This window comes from Apium graveolens, chromosome 3, assembly GCF_009905375.1.
Source record: "Apium graveolens cultivar Ventura chromosome 3, ASM990537v1, whole genome shotgun sequence".
NCBI classification, from domain to species: domain Eukaryota; kingdom Viridiplantae; phylum Streptophyta; class Magnoliopsida; order Apiales; family Apiaceae; genus Apium; species Apium graveolens.
This window is the reverse complement of record NC_133649.1, coordinates 55,259,593-55,281,188: the sequence shown is the minus strand read 5'-3', so window position 1 is coordinate 55,281,188 and position 21,596 is coordinate 55,259,593. Positions and strand designations below refer to the sequence as shown.

The window sequence follows — 21,596 nt, the reverse complement described above, 5'->3', positions numbered from 1 at the left end:
AGTGATCATTCCAATTTCTTTCAAGTCTATTGCACAGACTCTCATAATAGCTTTTATCATTAGAACTTTTGCTTCTTAATACCCATTCTTTTCCAGTTCGTAATCGCTACTACCTTCCGTTCCTAATATTATACTGGTTATACTTTTGCTCGTTAGCGTTCTATAACCTTTTAATAACCACGTCAACCTTAGTATCACGAATGTGTTCCCATTCCGCATACTACCACCACTTTATTACTCCTTTTTCAGTTGTTTCTATTTTCCAAAATTTGATCAATCAAATAGAAGTAAAGGAATTTGTTGAGAGATCACTATGATCATGAACACTTGTTATATCGCATAGTTAGTACAGAAGGTGGCCAGCCTTTAGTACTTGACAAGCAATTAAACAATAGCTGGTATCCTACTCGGCTTCTATCACACAGATAGATAGTCATTCGGCAATACCTCCCCTTCTGGAAGGGTTGTTCTTCTCAGCTTACATGAAATGAAAAGAAGAGAAAAGAACGAATGGAAGAGAATTGTATATATGAAAAAAATATACTGCCACAAAATATCCGGCTTGGAACCTACCTCTGAACTATAGAGGTTTGTCATAGGAGAACGAATCATATGAGTATTTATATCAACATCAAGCATTATAGCATCGTATTTCCCATGCCTAAATATTTCTATTCCGTCCATCATTCTATGGACCCATGCTCTTCATCGAGCTTATACACAATCACCTTTGAAACTCCCTCGACATCGAAAATCGAATCTGGGATCTCATTCTATACATCATCGTTACTAGAATTCTATGCTCGCACCGCAACCTTCCTCGTATAATAATACGACTCTCTTATTGATAAGAAAGAATAATTATTCACTAGGTAGATACTCTACTTAATTAGTCTATCAATGATAACTTATACACTACCACGACCCGATTAGTGGTACTCAATCTCAACACCCATTCTAATACAACTCTCACGGTTGTAATCATCTCACTACTCGCAGAATCATTGCTGCCTTACTATGGTCCACCACTGACCCACTGTAGTCATTCATTTTCCATGAAGTCTTAATAGCTAACCATACGGAGTCCATACATGTCGTATCAAATCCTTCTAAGGAGGTAACATAATCACCATTCATGATTCATGGAGTACACTCCTGATTCTGACATACATACATGACATAAAGCAGATAAAATTGCAGAAGAGTTTCAATCAAAGCAACGATAGCAGGTTAATACCATTCTTAATCATATGCCTTAAATAGAAGACTTACTCAAAGGTTCGTTTAGTCCTTTTGAAATATGGTCCAGGCTCATTCTCAAGATAGTACCTTCTAAGATAGATAGCCCACTCATGGTGATTACACGAATTAAACCTTTACTAACTACTATTACGGTTGGGTATTGCACAGTCATCAGAAGGAATGACAATCTTCCAACCCAAAATACAACCATCACAACTTTAACCATCATCACTGTATTCCTTTGGCACAAGCGCCTATAATTTTCCTTTTACCATTAAAGTGTCGGCCACCTCTTTGGCCTTTCCTGATAGTAATAGTTCCTTACAGTCAATGTCTTTTAACCACCTTCAACTAAATTTTCTACCTCATTTCAATCACAGCTTTTGTGAAGATGTTTTCCTAAGAATCTGATGAGTAAAAAAAAATAACACCATCTTTCCATAAGTTATTGCCTCAGTCTTTAGAGGTTAATCACTGTCGCGACTGACTCTCGATCGTACTTAGAACATCTTTTGTCTTAGGTCCTAATTGCCCTGAATAATTTCGACCTTTACTGGTTCGATCCATACTTTCTCGTGGTTTAACACGTGCCCCACTTGGCATCATTATAATTATGTCATATTTCCTTTATCAACATTTTTATTCTTGAGAATTTCGAATATTTCCTTTCTCCTTGTAAAACCTCTAAGGTTATCGTTCAATCGTTCCTCCTGTATTCCCTATATACAGGGCATATCAAAATACCATTTACTAATACTAGAACCATTGTCTATATACTTCTGAAAAATTTCTCCACTGATCCTTAAAGGTTATTATTACCTTAATCCTTTCCAATTCATACTGTCAAAACTCATACTATCCCTATTAAGGGTAAAATGCCAACCTTTATGCATTCCCCTAGGATTCGTTTTAAGTTACCGATGTTCTATCCTTAATTCCACCTTTAAAAGGTACCTGCATCCTTCCATGGATAAATCAAGTCATATATCCCTGATAAGGGTGTCTTATTCCATCATTCCCACCTCGATAGTATATGCCTAATTTCACAGTAACATTTGTATTCAAAATGGGGTCAATCAATATGGCCTCCAAAAGATAACAACGGTTATCCGCTTGTCTTGCCTAATTTGGTAACGATAACAAGGATGTTCTGGAAGATATTGGTCATGTTCAACGTGAACTTCTTCTTAATAATTCCTCATTTACTTTTGTTGTTTATCTCAACAGTCACCTCAATGTTGGGATATCTTTCATACCTGGCGTCTCCCTTTCTGGGTATCATGCCACTGGTCTTACACTTCACATTCTTGAAGGTCACTTCCTTCATCCAATTTTCCTAGTTTCTTACTTCCTTGTCTCCTCAGTCTATCCGCGTCTCATTGTTTATCCTTCGAACTATCTCAATGTTTCCTCGAATCCTCCCAACTTAAAGGGGATAAAATATATGCATCTCTTATGCCTTCAACCGTCAACTTTAACTCATGGTGAATCACCCTCATCCTGACGATCATATACTTTTCTATTTCTATTAATAGGAGTCTTTAGGGTTTCCTCATACCCAACTCCCTTATCATTCCTCAAACTCTGTTGCCTTTTTATTCCTTTCCACTTCAATTCCTTTTTATTTTCCTTTCTCTTATCATTATTTCATGAACCAACACAACATAAGCATTGATTTCAAATATCCCGTCATTCTGGATTCGCGTCTTCAGAACGAATCTTAACAACTTTTACAACTTAAATTCACAATTCATCATACTCGTCTGCCTTTGTTCTGGCTCTAAAGCTTTTACACTCTCTCCATAACCTTGGGAATTACTTTCCCGAAAACAATTGGCTGAACTTTAATCAGTTTATCATAACCTCTGGCTCCGTGCCTTTCTTGGTCTTTCACCAGCGGGTGGTCTCTCTCTTAGGAGGGTAAGTGACAAAACAGTCTTTTGTGATTCGTCAATCATTTAGAATCTCAAATAATTCCTATATTTCCTTTAGCCAGGCTCTTGCCTCGGCTGGGTCATCTTGTTCCATGGAACTCTGAGAGCTTAGCGACTTAAAGGTCCTGGAAGAATTTCTCACCGCACTGTCTCCTCAGGGTGGTGGTTGGGGATAATAGTCTAAGTTCTTTTTAGACAGGTCCATGAATTGCCGTATAGGAGTACCGTCTCGGGTCTCCTTTCCTTACTCGACTTTTTGTTTCCTTAGTATGAAATGTTTCATCCTACTCCCCATAATTGGGGTCATCTTTTAATTTAAACTCCTCATTTTCCACTCCATTATGTCATGGGTTCCTTCTATCTTGATGGCGACCTCCCTGACTATCACGTTCAGGGTTTGCTCTAAATCTTATTCCTCAAACTATGGCTCTCATCTAAGTTCTCATCCTTACGCTCTTGAACTTTCGGAACCCAAATTCTATAGGAATACCTCATTATTCCCTTATCATCTTTCTCGATATTAATCTTTTATCTAATTGTTGGCTCTCTGCCTTCACTCATAACTTTTTCTGGCACAATATGACCTTTTTCAATAATTCGGGCTGTATTGCAATCTCAAACAGCTTTTAGGTACCGGCTCCGGTTACCTTCACTTCTATTTCCATTTTCTCAAAATCTCTTATCACTTCTCCCAAAGACATTATCATCTTGAGTCTCTCCTTTTTACTAAGGGCATCAGCCACCATATTGGCTTTCCCCGAATGATAAAGAATCTCCCAATCATAATTCTTGATTAGCTCTAACCGCCTCCTCTGGCGTATGTTGAGCTCTTTCTACGTAAGAATGTACTAGAGCACTTATGGCTTAGGTAATTCTCGCACTTCTCTCCATACAAGTAGTGCCTCCAATCTTTAGGGTAAAACTATTGCCACGAGCCTAAGCTCATGGGCGGTGATATCAAATTTCATATTACCTTAATTGTCTTGACGCAGACGCGATTATCTTGCTGTGCTAAGAAGCACCCTAATTCCTTATGCGAAGCGTCACTTACAAATCACAAAATCTCCTTTTTCCATCCGGCAATGCCAGCATAGGGGCCATCACCAACCTCTGCTTCAGTTCTTGAAAGCTGTTCTCGCATTTCTCTGTCCATTCGAACTTCTCAGTCTTACGAGTAAGCCGCGTTAAAGGGGCTACTATCTTTACAACTTGAACGAACCTCCGGTAGTGACCGGCCAATCCTACCTCTGGTAGTCGACCAAACCATGGTCATCAATTCATCAGTGGTCCTTTATCCAATCCTGTCAGGATCCTCCATGGGATCCTCCTCAACAACTATCCCTTCTAGGACAACATCCTCAACCGCTACATCCTCAATATCAACATCATCCGGTCCTGCATTAGGACACTCTATCGGATCCACAATCTGATTTCCAATAACTAATAAAACATCATCGCGTTGTTGCTCCTCAACCTCAGGGTTCGGAGTTCCGCTACCATATACGATAACGAACTACGCTCATATCACGATATTTATAAGGGTTCCCATAAGGGTTTTAACTGTCAGTACTACGTTAGGTAGCCCGACTATGAACTTGGCAAGAGTTCTTATTATCTTAGTGAACTTATTATCTTAACGTCACATCATCTCTGAGGTTTATAACGCTTAGCTCTGATACCATTTCTGTAACACCCCCAGATCCGGGGTCGGGGATCCGGGTTGTCACGGTCTTTCTTTCCACAATATCACTTCACTTAATTAATAATAAATAACCTCATACTGTGACCCCACACTAACACACACCACAACCCGTTATAGTCTCAGAGATGAAATTGAAATAAGTACAAGTCTTTGAATCCACAATTTAAAATTATTACAACCCAAAACGATTACTTGATAATTTACAGTTAATTGCCATTATCTGCCACAAGTTATAATTATACATAATTTGATTCTCAAAAGTAGATGGTCTAAACTACAATGGATCTACCTCTGCAGCTATAGCAGCTACAACATCACCGGGAAGACGCGGGACGCTTCCCACGCGCTTGCGCTAGGTCTGCTGGAGTCTGGCCATCTCTCCTAACTGTTGTTGTGTGATGAAGAAATAAAGCAAGAGTGAGCCTTACAGCTCGCAAGATAATATATATAGTGATAACAATAATATAAGTATCTAAATGGATACTTAATAGCATCTCTATCATATGCAAGATAATTACTTACTAGATATAAGTAAAAACAAGGAATGAAGTTACCAATACTTCACCACACTTATATCATATATAAAGTTACTTGAACTGCCACCGTTCGAAGTATTATAAGTTTTAAGAAAAACACCCCATAGATGAGACCACAAGTTAAGACTTGAATAAATTCAATCTTTGAAATATTATTGAATGAAAAAGTTATGAGATACTTTATTTAGTCCCGGTATATATATATCCACATATATATACCCCTTTAAACATTTCCTGGAACCTCTGTTATGTAAAGTATGAACAGAGTTTGAAACATCCAATGAATTTTGGAAAGGAAAAGAATTTTGGCATAAACCCGATATCTCGCTGATCAGGCAAAGATACCAATAAGTAACCTTTTCTACTGTAGATGGATGAATTCCTCACCGGTCATCACCCTGGCCGCATTAGGACCTCGCGCTAGACCGTACCCCGGCCCCTCACGCGTTGATGGACTGCCACCCAGCCACTTACACAATAATAGACCGTACCCCGGCCTGTCGCTTATGCCGACTCAATGAGATGGGCTTACTTCCCGAACGTTGGGCAAGTAATCAATTCATTTACCAAATCTGCAACCTCGTTGCGAATATAAAATACACCACAGAGCCGGATTCCCCAGGTTTTGAGCGAGTATTTAAATCCCCTTTAAAAAGGAAGATCTTAAATATAAAAATGAGTTTTGGGATCCGCTCTGACTTTTAAAAATCATTTTGAAGACTCGAAAACACTTTAAAGAGTGTTTGGAGTAAGGCTGATTTAATGAAGTAAATCAGTCCCCAGAATATTAGAAAATATCTGAATATTATTAATTAAATAATATTCCCATAAAGAATAATCTTTATAAAAATAATCGAAGTAGAAGTATTAAAATTTATACTTGAAACGAGTATTAAATAACCAAAGATATACTTATGTGAAAGTACTATCTTTATTTGAATAATCGAAAATAAGTTTGATTATTGACACCTTATTCTTTAATAAAATAAAGAATATACCTCAGCAAATAATCGGAGTCATAGATTCTCAAATGAATATTCAAATAATATTCATTAAATAATATAAACTGAGTCATAAGCCCTCGAATGAATATTCAAATAATATTCAATAAATAATATAAAATAGTCATAAGCCCTCGAATGAATATTCAAATAATATTCAGATAAATAAATAAAAGGAGTCATAAGTCCTCGAATGAATATTCAAAATAATATTCATTTAATATAAAGTTTAAAGTTATCGAATAAACCTTATTCGATTAATAGTTTGGAAAACTATAACCATATATATATATAAATATATATATATATATCCATATCCATATATATACAAAATCTACTCGGGATCCTCGACTCCCGGTTTTAGAAAATATTTTCACCTTTGGGTCCCTATACTAAGGGTATATGCAAGTTACCGCTATCCTCTAGCATAGGTATTATCAACTCAACCAACAGATATATATTTCAAGAATATGAAACAGGCATGCATATATACCATATCACATGCTACAATATATCGCAAGAATTTGCTAAATAACCAACATGCATCTATCGCAAGATAATGCATATACAAGTGTATTCATCACAACAACAGTATAACGGATAGAATACTTGCCTGAGCGACTTGGGGGTGAGAAAGGCTCGGGACGAGTCTGATAACCTATAAACAACAAGTAAGTTGGAATTAAACCAAAATCACTTGTAAATCTATGATTTAACTAACTTAGACTCTAATGCTAGTTTTGCGCTCACCGATTCGCTTAAGTCACTCGGGTACCCTCGGCTCCACCATTTTTAATAATTTAACCTTTACGAGTTTTAAAACGATTCTTTCGCGAATGTCTTACCAACTGCCTAACACACTTACCATAAATGTTTCACACATTAATTAACCCTTATTGGTCTTTAACCTACATTCCAAAGTAAGGCGAGGGAAAAAGTTTCGTCCGCGAAACGCCGTTACTTGAAACGGTCGTTTCTCCTAAACCGTAAATCGGAATCGAACGAACTACATATCAAAACGAAGCTCGTAACATGAGCTATCTAAACATGGCAGTGGTCACAATCTAGCAGGGGGTTCTCGGGTCCTAATGCTATGCACAAAAACAGTCCAAAGAAAATCGGACGTTACGACGGCTATGTTTACGTGATTTCCAAATTTTAACCCATTCACAAACAACCCAAATCAACCTCAAATCCCTTCATACAATCAAAGTCCATCCATATCACATCCTAACAGCCCCAAAACTCAATATTATGAACTTTATACTACCCTCAAACATGAACTAAAAGCTATACTTAAGTTCATTAACCAATAATCAAGATTTACAACTTCAAACTCATTACAAATCCAACCACACTCTAAGTATACAAGGATCATGCTCCTCATGAATTATAACAATCAAAACCATTCCTAATACTCAAAAGTAAAGCTAGGGTTTGAAGTTTTATACCTTCTTGAAGCTTTTAATCAATGAAAGATCCTTGGAAAGCCCATGGAAGCCTTGATCTATGCTTAAGCTACCTTGTCCTTACAAATAAAATCAAGAATCAAAAATTTGTTCTTGAAAGTTACTATTCACCCTAAACTTTTAGGAATTGATTAACTAGGTAAACCTTGGATTCTTGGATCCAAACTTATAGCATAACTAAGTTATGAATTATGGAAGCTAAAGAAACAAACCTTATAATTTTTGAAGGTGTGTAGCTTGAGTTTTTGAAAACTCCTCCTTGTTTTTCTTGAAAAGGCCGAGAGCAAGATGAAGAAGAAAGAGAGATTTTTGTGGTTTTGCTTTGATTTGATTTTTGGTTGGTTGTTTTTGTTTTGTTTTAGGTCAATTACCCATTTACCCTTGATTTTGTGTGGCTAATATTCCACCACATTTCCTTCCCTCTTATGTCATGCTTGCATCACTTTGTGATGTCATCACCCCTCCTTTGTCCTCTTTCTATTGGTTGGATGACATCATCCCCCACTAATCCCTTTGATTAGCTTCTAATTGTTTGCCTAATGACCGCTGATCTGTTATACGGTTCGCTTAACTTTCGTTCTCGTTTCTCGTTTGAAGGATCATGCCCGGGATCTTATTACTTAGGTTCCCTTAACCTTTCTCAATACATTATATTCCTTTTTATGATCCTCTATTATAATCCTTTAATTTAAATCCTTTTTATCCTGTTACCTTATACTCAATTCTTTCCGTATCTATTGGATTTCCGGGAAAAATCAAAGTGTTCGGATTTGGATTCTGACGATCTTTACATACACTTATATCCCATATAAAGTACTAATAAAATCTCAGAATATCCATATCAGAACCCCTACATAGTGTGGCATGAAAAGTTTTCTCATTCAGCAAAAACACTATTCATAAGGGTTTCAAAAATTTCCAAAAATTGGGGTTATTACAACCCACAACTGAATGCCCAGTGGAATCTGAATCAGCTGGTGGGGGTCCTCTGATAGGTGGCCTCACGCCTGGGGGTGGAATAGCCTGCAGTGGTACGGGCTGCAATACAGGTGGAGGTAAAATAGCCAACACTGGTGGAATAAAAGGACGTGGATCTGAAGATGGTCCTCCAACTGAGGGCTCTGATTGATCAGCTGGTACGGGGATGAAAGAGTCGGCCATCGCTGCTATTTGAAATCATATCGCAATATAAGAATCTCGAACCACAATGAGAATTATACTAATACATGTTATACCGTCGCATTCAACCTCTCGGCGTTCTATCTTTCTATTTCCTTACTTCTAATCCTAACCCTCTACCCATTCCCTTCAACCTAGGCTTGTATCAGTGACTTTTAACCTGTAGCTCTGATACCAAACCTGTGGCGCCCTCCAAACCCGGGTTTGAAGTTTGGGGTCCACACACACACACCTTATTTATAATCTGCCTATAACAATGATGAAGATAATAATAATATGCAGTGACCCTACTACAAACTACCACGGATAGCAACAGGTTAAAGTATGTACACGAGCCACACACACACACTTTATTACAAATGCCCAAATCCTAACTATTCAAACTTACAACTGAATATTAAACATTATTATAAACTTCATAAACTTAAACTATTCCAAAAGCTGTCAGCTAGCTTAACTCAATCAACCTGGACCCCTGGCACTCGTACTGGATTGAGAATCCTCGCTACCAACAGGTTCCTTCTTAACTGGAAAAGAACATAAACAACATTGCACAAATGAGGTAACTAGCTCAGAAAGTCACATTGACAAGACTGAGAATAATGATCATCAATTGAAAAGAGTTATGGTATCAAGTGAACAATGAATAATGATTTAGAATTGGATATTATAATTTCATTTTAAAAACCAAGGTTAGACTGCTGATCAGTCACACACTAACCCCGAGCAAGGCACACAGCTCTGCTCTAATTACTGGATCCAAGGCACACATTGGCCTAACTTGACCACCAATCTGGTCTGACCACGAATCTGGTCCACAATTTTATAAAACAGTCCAATTCTAACATAATAACAGAATAAACAATGCAAGGCAATAAACAAAATCATAAGCAACATTGGATATCCAATAATAAGATGGTTTCAAACTTCACAAATGAAATATGGTCATCAAATGGTGAAAGAAATGGATAACAAAAGAATCAAAGTTTCAAGGTTTTAAGGATTTGGTCTTTCAGAGCGTAAGGTACAATGGTTTGAATATGTAAGCAATCTGATTCAGTGTTTGGTATTTAGTTTGCATGTATTTGTGGAGTATTATCCTATATCTGTGGTTCGTATTCGTGGATTTAACAATCAATGGTTCAGAAAGAATAAGGTTTACGACTCAAAGATCAATAGCTGGAATCAAGGTTTAGGGTTCAGTGCCTCAAAGCACTTGTAATATAAAACAGAACTATCAATTATCTACAATATATCTCGAGAAGGTTCAGAACACTTGCCTGGTACTAGCTTGCTATACTTCACCAATTTCCAATCACAATCTCCTACTCCTCGACTATCTGTTTCCCTTTCCTACGCCTTGCTTCTTCTGCTCACATACCATAAGTATTTATCAATACTCAACTCATATGATTATATTCAGTATACACTTCTATCTACCCTTCGTTTTACCCAAATTCGACTAACGGATTCAAAGTCATGCTAAAACAAGTAAACACTGAACATATAGACCGACACTCAAACAAACAACTCACATATAGCACATAGCACGTCAAACAATCAATGAAATTTCATTTATAAGGAAATCTCGGGTCTTGAACAGTCTTTCGGGTACTTAATATGATTTTTAAAACATTTTTCGGAGTCAAAACGGGTCGTTGGGTCAATTTTAAAGCAATAGACAGGGTTCGGTTGGCCAAATCTGGCTTCAAAATGATTTTATAATAATTATGGAGCCTTGAAAACAATTTAAAATAATATTTTAAAGCTCAAAACTATTTTTCGGAATTTTTAAATCATTAATAAATAATTAAATCTAATTAAATAATTAATTAAAATCAATTAATAATTTATTAAATCAAAATCAATTAATTTTCGAATTAATTGACCAATTAACTAATTAATTATTAACTAAAATTAAATAACTAATTAATCCAGATTTATTTTTGAATTAAAAATAATTTTTAAAATTAAAATAATAATTTTTGGAATTTTCAGTAATTAAAAATGAATTTTTATAATTAAAATAAATAGGAAATATGATTTTTAAATATTTTATAAACAGGAATCCTATTTCTGCAACTTCTGGAAATTAGGGGGACTAAACTTCATCGTCCCCAAAAGTTCAGGGACTAAACTGCAATTTTGCTGTTTAGTCGCCAGAAAATACCCTATCTCGCCGGAGAAGGCGATCCAGGAACAGTCACACCACCACAAGCTCCATAATTGAAGCACAGACCACCAGGAACTTATATCAGTAATCAAATCATCCTAGTAATCTCTGAGTTGGACGGAAATTGGCCGAGAAGTTCGCCGGTTTCCGGCGAGCTCGACGTAAACTTCAAATGACAACTCCCTCCTCTACAGACCTCGTCGATTTGCAAGACTTATAAGAATCGATTGCAAATTTTATAAGGAAGACAACCCACCCCTCTAGAACATCTATCTATCCCGAAATAAGAAACCCCCAAATTCAAACAAGAACATTCAAACGAATTATAAACCCTAATTTCTAAATTCGAAAATCAAACTCAATTTTGAACATGTTTTTGAACTCCAAATCAGTCATATAACATATCAAAATCATCAGGAAAACAATCTCTACAACATGCAAGCATCAAATCATTCAAACAATCATCCGTACAAAAATTCATATTTTTAATCAAAATAATTCGAAAATAAATAAAAATATATAAAATCAACCTTTGATTCTGAAGTAAAACGAGTTCTGGAATCTGATAGTACTCCTCAAACCCTTCGTTTGGTTACTCGAGCTTTCCAAACAAAGATCAATAACACCTTCAAAAGCTGGTTTAATTTTCAGAAGATATTATGAATACTGTAAAATTCTATAATTACCGTTTGCAAATGATTTTTGGTAAGAAATAAAATACGGTAAAGGCTATTTATAATTACGGAAAAATAGTATTCCGGATATAAAATAGTACGTTTATTTATAAAAACAGATCCAAACGGTACCAGTTTTCGGGATAATTATCCAAATCAGTACAATTTGTACTGCGGTCTTGGTCTCAGCGCCTGGTTACACGTATTACGAGGTGATAATTATAATAGTTTAATAAAAAGATCATGTTTATCGAAAATACGAGTTTTATTGATTTACCGAAACGAATATTGTATCGAAAATATTGCGCCGGGACCCGCACAGGAAAAACCGTACACCGGATTGAAAAAGTCGAAACATGGAAAATGCTCGGAATATTGCAATTAGGTTAGGAAGGAGTTCTCAGAAGAGTTTCGGGTTATAAAAACATAAAAACGGGTGACGTCGGCTGGTTCCCGATTAAATTAAATAGTTTATATATACTCGGAAAAAGAATTTATAAAATCCATAAATTTCCTATAAAATCATAAATCAACATAAAAATAAATAGGAAGATATGACAATTATCTATATTTTATTTTGGACATATACATATAAAAATTAAAATACTCAATTTATATTATTTTTAAACATCCAAACACATATACCACTTAACAAATAATTCACAGAATAAATACTGAACATGCATAATATTTATTTATTTGCAAAATAATTACACGATATATCCTAGATATTACAATTACACCTCGATAAACAAACAAACCATGACTATGATCTAGCACTCTAGCAACCTATAAGACTTAGTGAAATACAAGTTTCTCTAGCATGCAAATCAACTTAATACGACTTAACATCTCTGAACAGGACATCACTACACTTTCATCAATATCACAAGTCACCTTGGAAAAATTATCTAAGAGATCATGTTATAATGCAAATGCATGAAAATTATATGAACAAAATAACCTTAACTATCAAAATAAAAAATAAACTACATGGCAGTATATGCAACTATATGTACTAAACTATTATGAACATGCAACTATATGTGACTCACATAAAAACATATTTCTTCAACTACTACCCCCAAACTTAAAATATTCACTATCCTCAGTGAAGGTAATAGTAAGGAATTCGGGCATAACTAATCAGAATCAGGCTCCTCACCCTCAACGGGTGGAGTGTCAGATGTTTTCGGAGGTGGATACACGGAATCCTCACCAAAAACTGGCCACTAGATATCAACACCGGTGGCTCTAAAAGCTGTCCCCAATGCTTGGGTGAGATCACGTGCAAACCTGCTGTGGATGTCATACATCGCATCCATCTTCCTAGCCAGATGCCTGTAATGTGTATTGCTCTTCTTCGACGGTTCCTTTCACTTTGACGGCTCTATCTCCTCACCCAATTGAGCTCTCCAACCCGCTTCACGGGCTTTCTTCAACCCACCAGCATAATAATAATCAGCTGGACGCTTGCCCGGAAGCATATCAAACGAATAACCAAGACCCTTAGGATCGGACTTACCACTATACCCCTCCACCATGTGTAATATAATCGAACTATCAATGGCAGCACTAGGGAGCTGAAGTTGTTCATGTGCGGCCCAACGAACACGAACTGCCACACACAACCTCGTCACTATGGACGCATAGGGTATAGAATCTGTAGTGCTTCCTCTCAAAAATCGCAGAATACCACGGTGAATAATCCAACTAATGTCCACATAATCACCTTTCAGAATACCCCACAATAAGTGTGCTCGCTCTACAGTAACCTCATGCATATGAGATGATGGCAGAATATTAGAACAAATAAAGGCATTCAAGCATGGGCAAATCTGTTCATACAAGAAGCAGGGAATGTGGCATAATCAGCTGTGCCTCTCTTGAATGTCCAATGAGTCTTAGGCACACAAAGAGTAGCCACAATCAAATCCAAGTCAAATTCCTCCGGAGTCTTATCATTCCAAATAGCTTGACCGGTTTTTTCGTGGGCTGCTTAATTACCCTCCTTATTGCTCATGCTTTATAATCCACCTTCATCCCCATAACCACCGTATAACCATTCTTCTCCGCCTTTGCATTAACATAAAAATTCTGCACAACACTTATGGGTATAGCAGCAGGTTCCTCACAAAAAGAAACCCAACCCATCTCCTAAATTATCTCCAATAGCTTACCATCCTTCCCTGATGGCAGAAAACCCTGTTCCTTGATGATTGGCTTCAAAAGAAGCCTAGTATACTCTGCTTCAACCTCGGGAGTAGAGAACCTTGGCCTTACGACACCCACACTTGATGAATCGGTGGTGCTGCTGTCAACTTGTGTTCTTTGTCTCTTGGGTGCCATTGGAAGTGAGTAGAGAGAATAAGATTTGTGTTTGAGAGAGAATTCATGTTTGAGAATTTATGAATTGGTGAAGAAGTTTGTGTATGAGGTGTACGTACATATAGGTGGTGAAAAGAGAATTATATATGGAATAGAAGTGGCATTTGATTATGGGAATAACGGGAGTAATAGGTTTGATTTGGAGAGGGAATTATGGGATATGGGAGAGTAAAATTCGGTTCGGAATTGATTTTGGAACAAAATTCCCGTTTTCCCCCCTTAACTGCCTTTTATTTGTTTCCATGAGTCGGGCCACGGTGCGGTCGCGTGCTAAGACAGCGCGGGCACGCGCTACTTCTGCCAAATCAGCATGGTCACGCGCTCTAACAGCACGGGCGCGCCATGTTTCTATGAAATCAGCGCGGCGGCGCATTAGGACAGCGCAGGCGCGCCAAGCTTCTAAAGTGAGCCCTGAATTTTTTTCTTTTCCTGATTTTTTTTGTGATTTTCTCTTTTCTTCTTGCTTCCTCTACTTACTAATATACAACAAACTTCGGTTGCCTCCCAAGAAACGCTTCTTTTATGTCGCTAGCTCGACGTAGAACCTTGAGCTCAAACGGACAATATAACGGAACTAACCACCTGGCGGTTTGACGTGTCATCATAGTAATGCTTCAACCTCTGACCATTTACCTTGAATGCCTGGCTCGGATCATTCTCAAAAGTTTCCACCGCTCCATGTGGAAACATAGTTTTGATTATGAAGGGCCCTGACCACCTTGACTTCAACTTCCTAGGAAAAAGACAGAGACGAGAGTTGAACATTAGAACTTGTTGCCCCGGCACAAATGATTTGAGCACTAGACCCCGATCGTGCCACCTCTTGACTTTCTCCTTATACATTTTGTTATTCTCATAAGCTTGAAGTCGAAACTCGTCGAGTTCATTCAATTGAAGCATCTTCTTCTTTCTATCCGCATCCAAGTCAAGATTCAATTTCTTCAAAGCCCAATATGCCTTATGCTCGAGCTCCACAGGCAAATGACACCCCTTACCATAAACCAACTGAAATGGCAACATTCCCAATGGAGTCTTATATGCTGTTCTATACGCCCAAACAGCTTCATCAAGCTTCAAAGACCAATCTTTCCTCGACGGACACACAACTTTCTCTAAAATGTGCTTGATATCTCTGTTAGACACCTCAGCTTGACCATTTGTCTGAGGATGATAAGCCGTGGCAATGCGATGATTCATATTGTACCCTCTCATCATAGCAGTGAACATGTAATTACAAAAATATGACCCTTCATCACTGATTATAAATCTTGGAGTTCCAAACCTTGTGAATATCTGCTTTTAAAGAAAGTTAAGTACCACTTTCGTATCGTTCATTGGCAACGCCTTAACTTTCACCCATTTCGATACATAATCAACCGCTAACAAGATATACTGATTGTTACAAGATGGGAAAAATGGCCCCATGAAGTCAATTTCCCAAACATCAAAGACTTCAACCTCAAGAAGCACATTAAGAGGCATCTCATCCCTTTTGGATATATTACCCACACGTTGACATCGATCACATTTCAAAACGAACTGGTGAGCATCTTTAAACAAGGTCGGCCAAAAGAAACCTGCTTGAAGAACACGAGCTGTTGTCTTTTCTCCACCATAATATCCTCCATAAACAGTTGAGTGGCAATCTCGCAAGATCCCCCCCCCCCCCCGTTTCACTGTAAGGAATACATCTCCTGATGATTTGGTCAGCTCCTTGATGAAAAACAAATGGCTCATCCCACATATACCAATTCACTTCATGTAGAAACTTCTTCCGTTGAGCATAAGATAAATCGGGAGGCATGATATTACTCACCGGGTAGTTCACAATGTCTGTAAATCACGGTTCTTCTTCTTGCACTCCAAACAGCTACTCGTCGGAAAAATACTCATTTATCAATGTTTTATCCAATGAAGTAGCATTAGGATTTTCTAAGCGCGAGAGTTGATCAGCGACTTAATTTTCAGTCCCCTTTCTGTCCTTGATCTCTAGTTCAAATTCTTAAAGCAAAATAACCCATCTAATCAATCTAGGCTTCGAGTCCTTCTTTGAGACGAGATATCGAATTGCAGCATGATCAGTGAAAACTGTCACCTTGGTCCCAAGTAGATAAGATCGAAATTTCTTAAAACCATAGACAATAGCCAAAAGTTCTTTCTCCGTAGTAGTGTAATTTAGTTGAGCACCATTAAGAGTCTTACTAGCATAGTAGACCACATGAAATATGTTATTCTTCCTCTGTCCAAAAACTGCTCCAACTGCATAGTCACTCGCATCTCACATCATCTCAAAAGGTTCATTCCAATCAGGTGCAGTTATGACCGGTGACGTGATTAAACTCTTCTTCAAAGTCTCAAAAGCTACAAGGCACTCGTCATCAAATTTGAAAGGAACATCTTTCTCTAGAAAACTGCACAATGTCTTTGAAATCTTAGAGAAGTCTTTGATGAAACGCCTATAAAAACCCGCATGACCAAGAAAACTGTAAATTCCCTTAACAGAAATAGGTGGAGGAAGATTCTCAATGACCCCTACCTTGGCCTTGACCACCTCTAGACCCTTACTAGAAACCTTGTGCCCGAGAATAATGCCCTGTCGAACCATAAAATGACATTTCTCCCAATTGAGAACCAGATTGGTCTCAACACACCTTTTGAGAACGTGTCCAAGATTTTGCAAGCATTCATCAAAAGAATCGCCAAATATAGAGAAGTAGTCCATGAACACCTCCACATTCTAGCCAATCATATGAAAAAAGATGGCCATCATACATCTCTGAAATGTGGCTGGTGAACCACACAGACCAAAAGAAACTCGTCTGAAAGCAAAAGTACCAAATGGACAAGTGAATGTAGTCTTCTCCTGATCTTCTGGAGCGATACAAATCTAATTATATCCCAAATAGCCATCCACAAGACAATAGTAATCATGCCCAGCCAATCTATTAAGCATCTGATCAATGAAAGGAAGAGGGAAGTAATCCTTCCTTGTAGCCTTGTTCAGCTTTCGATAATCCATGCAAACTCTCCACCTTGTGACTGTTCGTGTCGGAATAAGCTTATTTTTCTCATTTGCTACCATAGTGATACCACCTTTCTTTGGCACACACTGAACTGGGCTCACCCATAAACTGTCAAAAATAGGATAGATAATTCATGCATCTAGCCACTTGAAAATTTTCTTCTTCACTACTTCCTTCATGATTAGATTAAGTCTTATTTGATGCTCGACCTTAGGCTTGCTACCTTCCTCTAGCAAAATTTTATGCATGCAATAAGAAGGGCTGATTCCCTTTATATCTACTATAGTTCAGCCAATTGCCGATTTGAACTCTCTCAGAATCCTCAGAAGCTTTTCCTCATCACTACCTGAAAGGTCAGATACAATAATAACAGGAAAAGTATATGCATCACCTAAAAACGCATACCTCAAATGCTCGGGTAAAGGCTTAAGCTCAAGAGTGGGAGCTTCCTCAAAAGATGGCTTGAGGCGTTTAGGAGCTTTGTTCAATTCCTCATTTCCAAGAGATTCAAAAGGCATATCTATCTTCCTCTTCCAGGAAGAAGCATTCAATACTTCAATTATTCTTCACCTTCGTCGTCTTCACTATCTGAATTTCCCAATAAGGCTTTCTCTAAGGCATCCGACCTTAGAAATTGATCAAGTTCTGAAGTAACCACAGAATCAACCAACTCCACTTTTAGGCATTCCTCATTTTTCGTAGGAAACTTTATAGCATTGATCAAATTAAAAGTTATATCCTGATCCAGCGCTCGCATTGTGAGCTCACCCTTCTGCACATCTATCAAGGTTCGGCCAGTTGCCAAGAGAGGTCTTCCCAAGATTAATGCTTGAAGATTGATAATGGCATTAGATTAATGCTAGCTCCCAAGTCACATAAGCATCTGTAAAAAGATACTTTTTCAATAGTACACGGAATAGTGAATCTTCCTGGATCTTTAAGCTTCGGAGGCAACTTCTGTTGTAGCACAGCACTGCATTCCTCCGTAAGAGTGACTGTCTCTAAATCATCTAGCTTCACTTTCCTAAGAGAGAATACCTTTATTAAACTTTGCATAACTAGGCATCCGCTCAAAAGCCTTAACTAAAGGTATGTTGATATGAAGTTTCTTGAATACCTCCAAAAACTTCTCAAATTGCTTGTCCAGCTTTTTCTTCTACAACCGCTTAGGAAAAGGCGGTGGAGGATGGATCTATTTTTCCCCTGTATTACCCTCAGGAGGAGTGTGCTCAACAGTAGTCTTCCTTGGTTCCACTTCTACTTTATGCTGCTCTACTTCTTTCTTAGCCTCAGCTTCTCTAGTCAACACTTGAGTTTGTTCGGAATTCGCAACCTTTCCAGACCTTAAAGTGATTGCCTTTACCTGCTCCTTAGCTTCCCTCTTTCCTGGCACTTCAGTGTCGCTAGATAGTGTACCAGGCTGACGATTAAGCAAGGCACTGGCAATTTGCCCAATTTGATTTTCCAAGGTCTTGATAGAAACAGCTTGACTCTTGCACATAAGTTTCAACTCCTCTAATTCAGATTTTTCATTAGCTTGTTGCAGCTGGAGTTGTTGTCTTGATGCATATTGCGGTTGTTGAAAACCAGGGGGTTGTACTGCTTAGCTAGATACTGCTGATAAGGCTGTTGAACCGCATTTTGAGTGTTGCTCCAACTGAAATTAGGATGATTGTGGTTATTGGGATGATAAGTGGCTGGCACAGGTTGCTGTGAACGCTGAAAGTTGCTCACGAACTGAGTTGATTCAATAGAAATTATGCACTGATCAGTCTCATGGGCACCAGCACAAAGCTCACAGACACTAGCGATTTGATTAACTCCATAATTAGCCAAAGTGTCCACCTTCATCGTCAAAGCCTTAAGTTGGGCAGCTATAGCAATTGCTGCATCCAACTCCAGAATTCTTGCTATATTTCCCTGAGTCAGTCTCTAGGAAGGATTCTGGTACTCATTAGCAGCCATCAGTTCAATAAGTTCATAAGCTTCATCGTAGCTTTTAGCCCACCAGGCTCCTCCTAATGCTTCATCAAGCATGGGTCTAAAAGTAGCACCCAATCCATTGTAGAAGCAGTTGATAATCATCCAATCAAGCATGCCATGGTGTGGGCACTTCCTTAGCATCTTCTTATATCGATCCCAAGCCTCACACAGAGATTCTCAGTTTGTTGAGCAAACTGAGTAAGAGCATTTCTGATTGCAGCAGTCTTCGCCATAGGGAAGAATTTAGTGAGAAACTTTTGAGCAAGATCTTCCCAAGTGGTGATAGACCCTGCTGGTAGAGAATGTAACCAGCACTTAGCTTTTTCCCTCAGAGAGAATGGGAAGAGTCGCAACTTGATAACATCTTCAGTCACATCATCAAACTTGAACATGTCGCAGATCTCGACGAAATCCCTGATGTGCATGTTGGGGTCTTCAGTAGGAGAACCCCCAAACTGAACTGAGTTCTGTATCATATGAATCGTGCTTGACTTAATTTCAAAAGTGTTAGCCCTGATGGCTGTCCTGATGATGCTCGACTGAATGTCATTGATCTTAGGCTGAGAATAGTCCATCAAAGCCTTAGGATTTTCTACTTGATCACCCATCTCTACTAAAGCTGGTTCCTCGACTTTCTCTTCTTCTTCTACCTTCTTTTATTCCTCAAAAACTTCCCTTCGAACCACCATAAGTTCTTCCTCGGCTTTATCCAGTGTTCTCTTACGAGTACACGAACGCGTATGCATACACCCTCGCTAGAGTACCTGAAATAAGACAAGGAAGCAATTAAGTAACAATGTCCGAGTCAAGAACTTTAACGACCATTATTGGAAAGCACATAAACTACAAATTAACACTGCAGTCCCCGGCAGTGGAGCCAAAAACTTGTTAGTCGCTAAACACACGCTAATAATACACGCCAGTATACGAGTTCGCAAGTATACGAGTTCGCAAGTAGTATAGAATCTTTTCTAGTTCGTTCCCACAGAGACCGGCTTTGGTTAACTAATTAATTCATGCACTTAAGCAACAATGTATGGTTATTATTCAATGCTAAGACGATAACAATTTGGGTTATTTATACTACGAATTAAACTAATGATTATAACTAAGAGAATAAGATTGGTTGAATTAATATATATGACAAACATGGGATTCTAACTTCATTAAATACTTCATTCAATAGCCTTATTGTTCTTAACCTTAGCATGCAATGGTGATGACACTAATTAGACAACACGAAACTGATAAACGCCAACTTTCGTTGCACGAGTACCATACTACCAGATATCCACAAAAGAGATAGAAGTTGAATAGACACCAATTATATTGAGACCCTATATGTCTATAGAATTTGAAAACATAACGGTTTAAACACAAGTTATCTATCTTGATTACATAGGGCAAGTAAGATGGGTATAATTACCTACGAATCATGCATAACAAAACACATTAACCTCTGCTAGCATGACAAGTTCTAAATCCTTAAATTCACTATCGCTTCATTAAGAATTAACACATTATCTTACAAGTTCGCGACTCTTATAAGACGAATAAGCACAACCAATACTAGGTTATCATACAATCACAACACACTAAGGCATCGAAATGATTTAACTAAAGAAATCCATAAATAAATCCACTAGAACCCCACGATAACGATTAGCCCATAATCGGACTCATCATCAACGTGGTTTTCGATGAAAGCATGGTATAACAAACGTAGTCTTTATAACGAATAGATAAAACCAAGTACGAAACAAGATTAAGGTTCACAAATAAGAAAACTAGCATCCAAGTTACAACTTAAAATAAGGATTCACAAGTAAAAACAAGATCTTCTTCGTCTTTATTGAATCATGCTAATACGGTCTTCTTACGGCTCTCTTTGCGCTCTGGTACGTCTCTCTAATAAAAGCGTTCTTATTTGAACATATATAGCAGCCCTAATCAATCTAGAAGCCTCCCAACTAGAATTGCATTAGAATTAGGATTCAAAACTTTCGCACCGGCGCGGCCGCGCTATCACAGAGCGGGTGCGCTGTCATTTTGGAATCCTGGCACGGCCGCGCGCTATCACAGCGCGGGCGCGCCGTCCTTTTGGGAAAAACTCAGATTTCATCTTTTTTCCTTGATGCTTCGAGCCGGCTTTCCACGAACTTTTATTCCAACACCATATTAACACCAAATTAGCACCAAAACAATGTTAATTCACCTGATTACCTAGATAATGCCTAAAATGTAAAAACACTAGAAAACACATTAAAACACTTAACAACTTGAGTACAAATA

At 38.0% G+C, this 21,596-nt stretch overlaps 1 non-coding gene across 1 annotated transcript; it reads left to right on the top strand.

The window, feature by feature from the left end:
• The first annotated feature begins 19,416 nt into the window (after positions 1-19,416).
• On the top strand, positions 19,417-19,522 carry LOC141715358 (small nucleolar RNA R71). Its single transcript, XR_012572124.1, has one exon. It is a non-coding gene; the product is annotated as a small nucleolar RNA R71 (small nucleolar RNA).
• Positions 19,523-21,596: the final 2,074 nt, after the last annotated feature.